The following is a 13,791-nucleotide window of genomic DNA, read 5'->3' as shown; positions in this document are numbered from 1 at the left end:
AGAGAGATGGAAGAAGGTAAAGCAATTCTCTAAATGAGAAATGACTGTTGCCTGATCTAGAGTGGTGGCAGTAGAGACGGAAATATATAGACTTTTGAGAGCTATTTTGGAGGCAAAATTTGCAGAAACTTACATGGAGAATCTTTTCTCATACAGGAGAGCCAGAATAGGTATTGATCTAAGTGGGTAATCATTTGTCTACGTATTATGAGTTAGACATTCCTAGAGAAAAACCTGTCTCCAAATATGATCCTTGTGAGCTGCAAACCAGTGCCTGCAATTCCATCATTAATGATTAATTTCTTTTGATAAGAAATTAATTTAAGATCTATGAGCATTACAGAAGCAAAACCAGAAATTGTGTTTCCTAGAATCCCTTTCCTTGTGTAGCTGTAGGTAAGAACTCACATGTGATTTGGAAGGTGGGAAAGGAGAAGCCAATATTCACTGGACACAGTTGCACCAGATACAAAGGCAAAGGTGAGATTCACTCTGGCTTCCCAGTGATTTCTTAAGAATCATTCTGTGGCAGGCTGAGACAGTCAGTGCAAGCTGATCAGCAGTTTCCTGGCAAACTTTTGAGAATCACCCACTTTGTTGCTTCAATCTAATATCATCAATGTCACTTTCCTTGACCTTTGCTCCTCTAGCCTTTCCAAAGATTGCCCCTAATTCCTGTAGTAAACTTTTCATATTTCACATGCATTTAATGGGTTCTATTTTTCTGATGGAGTTCTGTCTGAAACAGATTTCTGTATCTCAAGTGTTTCCAAGGGGAATAGAAAATTTAAAAGTGGGAATCTCACATTAGTTTTATGAGCTGTTTAGTTTTGGAGGAAGTAATAAATTTCTTGCCAATGGAAAATGGGTCACGAATAGTCCATGGCATGCAGTGATAAACTAGCTGTTTAAATTATCACCTTAAACTGCCTGGAGTCATGTGGCTATAGAAATGAGGCTTGGGACCACTGAGTTGTACTAGTAACATTTTATGGTGCATAAAAACTAGTGTGGATGGGATGGTTGCTTATCCCTGAATGGGAGAGTGCAGAGAAAGAAAAGCCAAAGCCAAAAACTTTCAATTCCAGCTCAAGATACCTACAGAGAAGGAGAAAGTATGGCTGTTCTAAAGCCAACAGAGATTTAAATGCAGTTGTGACTAGATACATAGGGCTGAAACTTCTGAAAAGCAAGTCCAGAATCTGATTCTGTGGATGGCTGAATTACGTGCAGATTTTGTCCATGAACTTACTCTGTCTCTTAAGTTGAGGTGAATTTTTAATTAGAGAAGAATGGGGCCGCAAGACTATAATGAGGAATTTCGGTAGACTGTTACCAGTTTGAGTTCACTGAGCCAGCCTCCAGTCATCCTTCTGTATTTCTGGTTTCAGAACCCACCCCAGATAACAATATCTGGATGTCCCAATCACCAGAGGACTGGATGCTGAAGTCCTTTATTTAAAATGATATAGTAAGGTCAGCCTTCCCACTATGCCTTCATTCATAACCCCCACCCTGTCTAAAAAGTTCAGTCTCCACCTGAGACTGGCTCTGAACTGATCTTCAGTGGAATGCTGATTCTCCTCAAGACCCTCTCTGACCATTTTTCATTTCCTGCAGACCCATAACTAGACTCAAATACCTAATAATCTGAAAGACAAGCACCAAATCTGACCCACGAGGAGATTAAAAAAAGAACTGTGATACTTCGATGTTTAAAATCAGCAGATATTTGGTAAGCGTGTGTGGAAATGAATTTCAAGTGTATTAAGCCATAGAAAAAGATATGTAATAATGGACTGGGCTGAATTGAGTCATATGGGAACACTAAACAGAGATTGGGCTTCGCTGGTGACTCAGTAGTAAAGAATTCACTTGCAGTGCAGGAGCCACAGGAGGCTCAGGTTCGATCCTTGAGTTGGGAAGATCCCCTGGAGGACAGCGTAGCAACCCACTCCAGTATTCTTGCCTGGAGAATATCATGGACAGAGGAGCCTGGGGGTACAGTCCATGGGTTTTCAAAGAGTGGAACATGACTAAAGCATTTTAGCACATTCGTATGCCCTCCCCTTAGCAAACAGAGATTACATCTGTTATCTCAAGAATCTGGAAGGGACTTTAACAATATTTTCTGTTGACTGATTGAAAATTCTCAACTTAAATGAAAATGAGAAGCTGGAAGTTTCTTGGTATGCTATAGAAGAAAGAGTTTAGAAGATGAGAGAGATAGGAATGCTGGAGTGGTTTTATTAAGAATTATCTGTAACCATCCCCCAACTCTGTCCCCCAGAAGGCATCCCTTTCATCAGGTACTGAGACATATATTGGTTAGGGGAGCATCATCATCCCTAATAGGCCCTATATTGGTTGTTCTCTGGAGGTCAGGGTTGATAATAGGAGATGCCATCTTTGAGATGTATTCATGCGGGGATAGGATCTCAGAAAGGGAGAGGGAGGCACTTAAACATCAGAGACAAGGTGGAGGAGCTTAGTCTAACAGACATCAAGGCCAGAACATTAAAATGAATGATTTAAGTCTAAGACTGAAATAGATATTTAGCCTGCTGTTACTTGAGCTGTATAAGAAAATAATAAAACAAAGTACCCAGGTTCACTTCTTAGCAATGGATTTCTTTTACAGGACTCACTTGTGTCTTGGTTTTGATAATGATTGCTATTTCCCCCATGGCCTGAGATATGACAGTGGTTTGGCACACACAGAGTTAACACTGTTGCCATCTGTGTCTAAGTTTATGAGCAAGACCCTGTGGCTGTCTCAAAGGAGCACTGAGAAATGAGAATTAGACTAGGCTCATGGTAGGAATAAAAACCATTACCACAATGAAGAAATCTTGAGTTTATTCTGCTTGTTTGCTTATGATTTTTGTTTCCCTTTCTTTAGTCCCTGTGACAAATTCTCGACCCTCTCACTGTGCGGTAAGAACTCTGAGCATTGTTTCTGGTTCATTGAGCTCACAGGCACTGTCTGAGTGGTACTGATCACTAAAATTGTTCTGAACAATTCATCAGCACCTACTGTCTATGAGACCATGCGAAGATGTTGTTGTTGTTCAGTTGGCAAGTCATATCTGACTCTTTGCAACCTCATGGACTGCAGCATGCCAGGCCTTTCTGTCCCTCACCATCTTCCCGAGTTTGCCTAAGTTCATGTCCATTGAATTGATGATGCCATCCAATCATCTCATCCTCTGTGGCCCCCTTGTCCTCCTGCCCTCAACTTTCCCAGCAACAGGGTCTTTCCCAATGAGTCCACTCTTCACATCAGGCAGCCAAAGTAGTGGAGTGTCAGCTTAAGCATCAGTCCTTACAATGACTATTCAGGTTTGATTTCCTTTAGGATTGACTGGTTTGATCTCCTTGGAGTCCAAGGGACTTTCAAGAATCTTCTGCAATATCACAGTTTAAAAGTATCAATTCTTCAGTGCTCTGCCTTCTTTATTGTCCATCTCTTACATCTATACATGACTGCTGGAAAGACCATAGCCTTGACTAGATGGACCTTTGTTGGCAAAGTGATGTCTTTGCTTTTTAATCAATTGTCTAGGTTTGCCATCACTTTCCTTCAAAGAAGAAATCATCTTCTAATTTCATGGTTGCAGTCACCATCCACAATGTGTTCAGAGCCCAAGAGGAGGAAATCTGTCACTGCTTCCACCTAATCTCCTTCTGTTTGCCATAAAGTTATGGGACTAGATGCCATGATCTTAGACTTTTAATATTATTTTAAGACGGCTTTTTCACTCTCCTCTTTCATCCTCATCAAGAGGCTCTTCAGTTTCTCTTCACTTTCTGCTATTAGAGTGGTATGATCTGCATATCTGAGGTTGTTGATATTTCTCCCAGCAACCTTGATTCCAGCTTGTAACTCATCCAGCCTACCATTTTGAATGATTTGCTCTTCATATAAGTTAAATAAATAGAGTGACAATAAAGAGCCTTATCATACTCCCTTCTCAATTTTGTACCAGTCAGTCGTTCCATAGAAGGTGTTAACTTTTGCTTCTTGACCTGCATGTAGGTTTCTCAGGAGACAGGTAAGATGGTCTGGTATTCCCATCTCTTTAAGAGTTTTCCACAGTTTGCTATGATCCATGCAGTCAACGACTTAAGCTTAGCCAATGAAACAGAAGTTTTTCTGGAATTCCCTTGCTTTCTTTAGGAGAAGATGTAGCTAACCACAAAAGTGACAACACAAACTAATGCCTAAGACAGTCTTCTGCTCAGTAAACAACCCTGAGCTCAAGTCAATATGGCTGCCACAAACCTAGTCCCATGATTTACACCAGGGCTGATGTCAAAGTTGGGAAGGGAAGACCTGGACGTGGAGACTAGAAATTTCTGACAGGCATTTGAAGTTGGACTCTAGTGAAAATGGTGGAGGTGACAGAGCCAAGCAGGTAAATTATGATGTTCAAAAGGTATAGTAATGGGTGGTTATGAATCCTGCCCTTCCTCATGGGAGTATGGGAGCATCTGTCTTGTCTTCATGGGACATGGAGTATCAGTGTCTCAGGCTGGGAAATGCAGAACAATAAATCAATGAATGGATGGGTGCTGGGGGAGTTAGAAAGATCAACAGGTCTTGGAGATCTGGGCTTCCCTGGTGGCTCAGACAGTAAAGAATCACCTGCAATGTGGGAGACCTGGCTTGCAAGAGTCGGACACTGAGACACTTTCACTTTTCTTGGAGACCTAAAGGAGAAATCAGCTGAGATATTGAGGGAGAAGTTCAGAGTCAAGGAACAAAGTTGGAGGGAAGTTAAGTTAATCTGAAATAGACTGCAGCATGAGAAACTTAGGTTTAGTATCTAGGAGGAGCATAATATAATTCATTGGTGCAGTGGTGGCTGTATTAAAGATCAAAGAGTTTGAGGGTAGAGAGTGAAGAGTAGGTGGTGAGCAGATAGTAGTACCTCAGTTTGGGGATGTATCTCTAGGGGAGGGCTCTAATTTTTGGAGACAATTGCCAGAAGTCACACATGGTTTCTTTCTTGTAGTAGATGAGGAACAGTATAGGATTCTGAGGTGGAACTTCAGCCAGAGCGAAATTTAAAAAGTACAAAACTGGGATATAAGGTAGGAACTTGTCTATAGAAATAAGGTAGTAGCATAGGTACCAGAACAATGTATAAATGCATCTTTATATAAACTTCATTAAATTTTCCTGTGGAACAGAATCAATTCCAGGACCAGGGGTAGAAATGGACTGAAGCAGTAGTTAAGAAAACTCAGCCATGTGTAGGGGAGATTCCTAGATGGTTTACAGTGCTTTATACACAGTTCAGTTCAGTTCAGTCGCTGTCATGTCCGACTCTTTGCGACCCCATGAATCGCAGCATGCCAGGCCTCCCTACCATCACCAACTCCCAGAGTTCACTCAAACTCACGTCCATCGAGTCGGTGATGCTATCCAGCCATCTCATCCTCTGTTGTCCCCTCTTCCTCCTGCCCCCAATCCCTCCCAGCATCAGAATCTTTTCCAATGAGTCAACTCTTCACATGAGATGGCCAAAGTACTGGTTTCAGCTTCAGCATCATTCCCTCCAAAGAAATCCCAGGGCTGATCTCCTTCAGAATGGACTGGTTGGATCTTCTTGCAGTCCAAGGGACTCTAAGGAGTCTTCTCCAACACCACAGTTTAAAAGCATCAATTCTTCGGTGCTCAGCCTTCTTCACAGTCCAACTCTCACATCCATATATGACCACTGGAAAAACCATAGCCTTGACTAGATGGACTTTTGTTGGCAAAGTAATGTCTCTTTTCAATATGCCATCTACGTGGGTCATAACTTTCTTCCAAGGAGTAAATGTCTTTTAATTTCACGGCTGAAGTCACCATCTGCAGTGATTTCGGAGCCCCCCAAAATAAATCTGACACTGTTTCCACTGTTTCCTCATCTATTTGTCATGAAGTGATGGGACCGGAGGCCATGATATTTTTTTATGAATGTTGAGTTTTAAGCCAACTTTTTTACTCTCCTCTTTCACTTTCATCAAGGGGCTTTTTAGTTCCTCTTCACTTTCAGCCGTAAGGGTGGTGTCATCTGCATATCTGAGGTTATTGATATTTCTCCTGGCAATCTGGATTCCAGCTTGTGCTTCTTCCCGCCCAGCATTTCTCATAATGTACTCTGCATATAAGTTAAATAAGCAGGGTGACAATATACAGCCTTGACGTACTCCTTTTCCTATTTGGAACCAGTCTATTGTGCCATGTCGAGTTCTAACTGTTGCTTCCTGACCTGCATATAGGTTTCTCAAGAGTCAGGTCAGATGGTCTGGTAATCCCATCTCTTTCAGAATTTTCCACAGTTTATTGTGATCCACACAGTTAAAGGCTTTGGCATAGTCAATAAAGCAGAAATAGATGTTTTTCTGGAACTCTTGCTTTTTCGATGATTCAGCGGATGTTGGTAATTTGATCTCTGGTTCCTCTGCCTTTTCTAAACCAGCTTGAACATCTGGAAGTTCATGGTTCACGTATTGCTGAAGCCTGGCTTGGAGAATTTTGAGCATTACTTTACTAGCGTGTGAGATGAGTGCAATTGTGTGGTAGTTTGAGCACTCTTTGGCATTGCCTTTCTTTGGGATTGGAATGAAAACTGACCTTTTACAGTCCTTTGGCCGCTGCTGAGTTTTCCAAATTTGCTGGCATATTGACTGCAGCACTTTCACAGCATCATCTTTCAGGATTTGAACTAGCTCAACTGGAATTCCATCACCTCCACTAGCTTTGTTCGTAGTGATGCTTTCTAAGGCCCACTTGACTTCATATCCCAGGATGTCTGGCTGTAGGTGAGTGATCATACCATCCAGAAAGAATGAAGGGATGGAGCAAAAGCAAAAACAATACTCAGTTGTGGATGTGACTGGTAATAGAAACAAGATCTGATGCTGTAAAGAGCAATATTGCATAGGAACCTAGAATGTTAGGTCCATGAATCAAAGCAAATTGGAAGTGGTCAAACAGGAGATGGCAAGAGTGAACGTCGACATTCTAGGAATCAGTGAACTAAAATGGACTGGAATGGGTGAATTTAACACAGATGACCATTATATCTACTACTGCGGGCAGGAATCCCTTAGAAGAAATGGAGTACCCATCATGGCCAACAAAAGAGTCCGAAATACAGTACTTGGATGCAATCTCAAAAATGACAGAATGATGTCCGTTCGTTTCCAAGGCAAACCATTCAATATCACAGTAATCCAAGTCTAGGCTCCAACCAGTAATGCTGAAGAAGCTGAAGTTAACAGTTCTATGAAGACCTACAAGACCTTTTAGAACTAACACCCAAAAAAGATGTCCTTTTCATTATAGGGGACTGGAATGCAAAAGTAGGAAGTCAAGAAACACCTGGAGTAACAGGCAAATTTGGCCTTGGAATACGGAATGAAGCAGGGCAAAGGCTCATACAGTTTTGCCAAGAGAATGCTCTGGTCATAGCAAACACCCACTTCCAACAACACAAGAGAAGACTCTACAAATGGACATCACCAGAGGGTCAACACCGAAATCAGATTGATTATATTCTGTGCAGCCAAAGATGGAGAAGGTGTATACAGTCAGCAAAAACAAGACTGGGAGCTGACTGTGGCTCAGATCATGAGCTCCTTATTGTCAAATTCAGACTTAAATTGAAGAAAGTAGGGAAAACCACTAGACCATTCAGGTATGACCTAAATAAAATCCCTTATGATTGTACAGTGGAAGTGAGAAATAGATTTAAGGTACTAGATCTGATAGAGTGCCTGATGAACTATGGACGGAGGTTCATGACATTGTACAGGAGACAGGGATCAAGACCATTCCCATGGAAAAGAAATGTAAAAAAAAAAAAAAAAAAGCAAAATGGCTTTATACACAAACCATGGCCAAATAGGAAACAAACAGTTGTTGGGCACCCATTAGCACAAAACTTTGATTAGTAAAAAGAAGTGGGAAATGTAAAGTGTGCTGAGTGTGCATGTGCCCATGCATGTGTATGTGGATTTTCCTAGGAAGAGGAGACATGAGTTGCAAAAATAAGACATATAAATTTGGTTATAGGTTTTTTTGGCTCTCATTCTAGTCTAAGAACAAAGTTATAAATATTTTCATGAGAAAACCAGAAGTATAGCAACTGAGTACATGAAAAGGAAGTCAAGTTTACTGGAATTATGGTGGTTAGATAAGCCTTCACCAGAGATATGGAAACTCATTTGGAAGTTTATGATATGGGTAGACAGAGAAAAGGAGAAAGAGCAAACTGAGTAAGGAAACAAAATGTAATTCATGGGAGGAAAGACATTAGAAAAGAGTGGAGGTGGAGGCGCCTTGGCATGTTAGTGAGAAAGACCCTGGCTAGTGCGGAAAATTTTGTAGGGGAGTACTGTCGATAAAGGAGCTTCCCTGGTGGCTCAGATGGGAAAGAATATGCTTGCAATGCAGGAGACTCAGCTTCAGTCTCTGAGTTGGGAAGATCCCCTGGAGGAAGGCATGGTAACCACTCCAGAATTCTTGCCTGGAGAATCCCATGGACAGAGGAGCCTGGTGGGCTATAGTATACAGGGTCAAAAAGAGTCAGACATGACTCAGTGGCTAACACTTCACTTCTTCACTGTTCCATTCAGTTCAGTCGCTCAGTCGTGTCTGATTCTTTGTGACCCCATGGACTGCAGCACTCCAGGCTTCCCTGTCTATCACCAACTCCCGGAGCTTACTCAAACTCTTGTCCATTAAGTCAGTGATGCCATCCAACCATCTCATCCTCTGTCATCCCCTTCTTCTCCCGCCTTCAATATTTCCCAGCATTGGGGTCTTTTCTAGTGAGTCAGTTCTTCGCATCAGATGGCCAAAGTATTGGCATTTCAGCTTCAGCATCACTCCTTCCAATGAATATTTAGGACTGATTTCCTTTAGGATGGACTGGTTGGATCTCCTTGCAGTCCAAGGGACTCTCAAGAGTCTTCTTCAACAAGACAGTTCAAAAGCATCAATTCTTTGGTGCTTAGCTTTCTTTATAGTCCAACTCTCACATCCATACAAGACTACTGGAGAAAACAACCTTGACTAGATGGACCTTTGTTGGTAAAGTAATGTCTCTGCTTTTTAATATATTGTCTAGGTTGATCATAGCTTTTTTCCCAAGGAGCAAGTGTCTTTCTTTCTTTTTTTTTTTAATTGGGTAATTCTGATTTTATTTTATTTTTTTCATAAGCAAATCATTTTTATTTATTTTGTTAAAATTTTATTTTATTTTTAAACTTTACAATATTGTATTGGTTTTGCCAAATATCGAAATGAATCCACCACAGATATACATGTGTTCCCCATCCTGAACCCTCCTCTCTTCTCCCTCCCCATACCATCCCTCTGGGTCGTCCCAGTGTCTTTCAATTTCATGGCTGCAGTCACCATCTGCACTGATTTTGGAGCTCCCCCCAAATAAAGTCTGTCACTCTTTCCATTGTTTCCCCATCTATTTGCCATGAAGTGATGGGACCAGACACCATCATTTTAGTTTTCTGAATGTTGAATTTTAAGCCAACTTTTCCATTCTCCTCTTTCACTTTCATCAAGAGGCTCTTTAGTTCTTCACTTTCTGCCATAAGGGTGGTGTCATCTGCATATCTGAGGTTACTGATATTTCTTCCTAGATAAAGCCAAGAGGAAGAAATGAAGTTTGCATTTTATATTTAAGAGGTCATTGTTCCATCACATTAAAAAATATTTTTATTTACAATGTTGTGTTAATTTCTGTTGTACAGCGAAGTGAATCACCTATACTTATACATATGCCCCCTCTTTTTTGGATTTCGTTCCCATCAGGTCAGCACAGAGCACGCAGTAGAGTTCCTTGTGCTATACAGTAGGTTCTCATTAGTTACCTATTCTATACAGAGTAGTGTATGTGCGTCAATCCCAATCTTCCAGTTCATGTCACTCCTTCTCTCCCACTTAGCATCCATAAATTTATTCTCTACCTCTATGTCTTTCTTTTTGCTTAGCAAATAAGTTCATGTGTACCATTTTTTTTGATTCCACATATAAGTGATGTTATATGATATTTGTTTTCCTCTTTCTGACTTTCTTCACTCTGTATGACAGTCTCTAGGTTCATCCATGTCTCTTTAAATGGCACTATTTCATTCCTTTGTATTCCATCACATTTTGATGTTCACCTCATCAGGGCTGCTTTTTTTGTTGTTATATTTATTTTAACTTCACCTAAGAACTAGATGGGATAAGAAGGTTCTAGGCAATAAATAGACTAACATTTTGGCTTATAGATTCTTGGAGATATTTCAAAGATTTCTTAATTTTTATTGTCACAAAGGAATGTTTGCTTTATTTTTGTTTGTAGTATGGCTAATAAGCTAATGAGTGTTCAAGCATGATTCAAACCCTGGTAGTTTTTCCTAAAATCTGCATTCTCACCAGTATATGGTGCGGTGGTGTTGTAGGGTCACTAAGTCTATCTGACTCTTTGCAACCCCATGGATTGTAGCCTGCTAGGGTCCCCTGTCCATGGGATTTCCCAGCCAAGAATATTGGGGTGGGTTGCCATTTCCTTCTCCAACACTATGGTGGTGACTCTGTAAATATCTGTTTCACCCCTGCTCAACTGCCTCTGGGCTGGGCTTATATGTATAGACCCTGAGTGGCTTGCAGCAACATGCTGGTTACTATTCTTATATAAGAATGTGTAAAAGTACAAAAGTAATATATGTATTTTATTTGACATGCATTTAATTGTACACGAGCAAAGTATATAAAAGGACTGAAGCCTTGATTTCTTTTGAAAGAAGACATCAGTGAATGAATAGCATTGTACACAAACTTCTAGCAGGGTGACAGGTGACAATAATTGACTGCATGGGTGGGTGAACCAATGAATACTGAAGTGGGGATGATGCATGCACAAGATGTCACAGGGAATGTGGTTGCCCTAGACAAAGTCAATTAGTCAATTGGGTCTACATTAAGGACAGCTGTGTGGCAGGATATGAGGGCACAGCTATTGCAGGTTTGGTTTCTATTTGGGGGTGGAGATTTAATCAGAGTCCACAGGCATGACCTACTATCTTATAATTATCACTAAAAGCACAGCAACTTACCTATATGATGAGTCTGAAGTAGTTTCCTCTCACAGGCAAAAAATACCTACTCAATCTGCAAAAGAAGAATTGTTATGCTCTTTGAGTGGGAGCTTGTGTGTGTGTGTTTCTTTGAAAACTAGCAGTGAAAGGCCAAGTAAAGCACTGCAAGGCAACATAAATGATTTAAGACCCAACAGTTTTGCCAGGGAAACATTCAAGACGGAGTCTAATCCTTTAATCTAACCCCAGTCCCTTTAAAAGCTTTGAGCTAGGAGTTGACTCAGCATGTCAGTGCCAAGAAGATCCATTGACCCTGAGTTCAGTGCTAAGAAATTGAGAAATGTTCTTTTTAATGTCTATTCAATAAATACAGCATCCACCTTGCAAGGGGCTGCACAATCCACTTCAAATCCATTATGGGATGTTCTAGTGGGCTGACAAGTTGTCCTGAGACAACAGCGGCCATGAGATGAGGTTAACCCTTCCTTTGGAATGTAAATCATCACAGCCACTACCATTGCAGGCTCTCCTAAGACCTTGGAAAGAAGGTAATATTTGCATTGATATGAGGACCCTGTGGTATGCACTTCCTTCAAGAATGAGGTCATCTTCTTCAGAACACATAAATTCATACACAGATGCCTACACAGAATAACCACAAAATGATATTTTCTAAAACAAAAACAATGACAAAAAGTTGTGAAATTATGTCTTTCTTTGTCATCACCCTTGGGGACATGGATCAGATTTTTCTCACCTCATCTGGCAGAGACTATTCCTAGGTGTTGCCTATGAGTACTGTGACCATACTTTATGAAGTTCACATCAAGACATGCAATCTGATAAAGAAAGTTCTGCTGATAATAGGTGAAAGAAGAAATCTAGGGACTGTAGCTTGTATAGGAAAGTATTAGAGTTGTGTGAACATTTCACTGGATTATAAGACAAATGGAGAGACATTGAAGATCAGGACAATTCCAAAATATGTCTAATAGGTTATACCTGTCCTCCTGCATGGCTAGAGGGAGGGGTGAACAAATTTGGACAGATTTCTCCAGAATCAGACCCAGTCAAGGCTGAGGTTCAGTGTTTTGAATTTTTCACATTAGATTGTCTTGTATGAAACTATTCAACTTACAGCAAAGAGCATATGATGCGTTGGAGAAATATTTGTAGGGTGATAGATTAGTTAGTTGACAGTTTGTGGTGTCACATTAGCCAACAAGGGGTGATTGCCTATTGTTTGCTAAATGGCTAATCACTTGTGAGATCTAGTCATTTAGCAAAGACTTACTGAATACCCTCTATCTGTTAAAAACTCATTAAAACCTAAATAGAATTTTGAATACATAGGAGAAAAGAATCAGACTCTTTGCCAAAGTTACCTTTCTTGAAACCAGTTTCATAGAATTTTACAGGTGTTCTTTGGAAAAGGGATTCCCTTGTCAAATCAGTTTAGGAAATATTAATAAACATACAGAAGCTGCTTTACCAGAATTCCTTTCTAATAATAAGCTAATGCTGTCAGTCTTAAAAGGTGGGGATGTGACATGTAGTGTCTTGCCAACTTTAGATCATGAAGTAGTCTTTTTTTTTAAATAAAAAAGAAAAAAATATCTCTTGGAACTAGCATGTCGTAGAGCATATCTTGAAGAATGGTTGTCCATTGAATTCAAGTAGGATGACTTTTTCAAAGCAACCAGAAGTTTTTTGCAGTCAACCTTGATTTTCTCCTTTGTGTCTGAGAAGGTGCTAGCAATTTGCTATAGTGGACTCTTAGGAGGCCAGATTTATGCCTCCCAACAGACTAAAGTGACTTCAACGTACAGATTGCTGGTGTTGAGAAATGTAAGCTCTGGGGATAAAGGGAGGGTTTAAACAGCTAGGGAATGTCTCAGCAGAAAAAAATGACTAAATGGCTCTGTTCTTCTCCATCCCTGCCATGCTCCCTCCTAAGAGTTTGTTTAGATCAGGGATAGGGTATTATGCCCAGGCCTCGCTGCCTGTGCACAGAGTTTCTTCTCTCATTTGTAGCTTTATATGCATCTCATTACACACCTCCACATCCACACATGGAGCTCATATTGATACTTGTTTACACTTACCTTTTCTTCCCTTTGCAGAGGGATGAGGTATCCCCATTGTCTTCATCAGGATCATCCATTGAGCAAGTATAAGAGAGAATGGACATTTATTAGATCCTCCATCCCAGGTAGACGTTTTATACATGAACTTTGGGGCAGGTATTATTGTCCTCATTCTAGAAACAAGGGAATTTAACTTGCCCAAGAATGGGGAGCTGATAAATAGTGGGAATAAAGTGGTAACTGTGTGGCTTAGCCCAACTCCAATGTCTATTGCATCATAAGATGTATGGAAATGCCTTACAGGTGACAAAGAGTTACATATGCATTATGTCATTTGAATTCTGAACTTTTATTAAATCAGGATCCAGATTAAAAAAGAAAGGGCTTTTCACTTCTCCAAGGTCACACAGCAGACTGTAGGCTCAAAGGAAAAGATCCTGGTCTAGGTTTGAGCTAGATATCCTGCCTCAAAACAGATGACAACCTACGTTGTCTTTGTAAAAACCGTTACCATTTTTCATAAATTCATAATGGTTCATAAGTAGCATTTTCTCATTTAATCCTTGAAATAATTCTAAAAGTAGTTATTTTTATTTTCTGT

The sequence above is a fragment of the Bos mutus genome, chromosome 3 (genome assembly GCF_027580195.1).
Source record: "Bos mutus isolate GX-2022 chromosome 3, NWIPB_WYAK_1.1, whole genome shotgun sequence".
Lineage (NCBI taxonomy): Eukaryota > Metazoa > Chordata > Mammalia > Artiodactyla > Bovidae > Bos > Bos mutus.
This window is presented reverse-complemented; position numbering follows the sequence as displayed.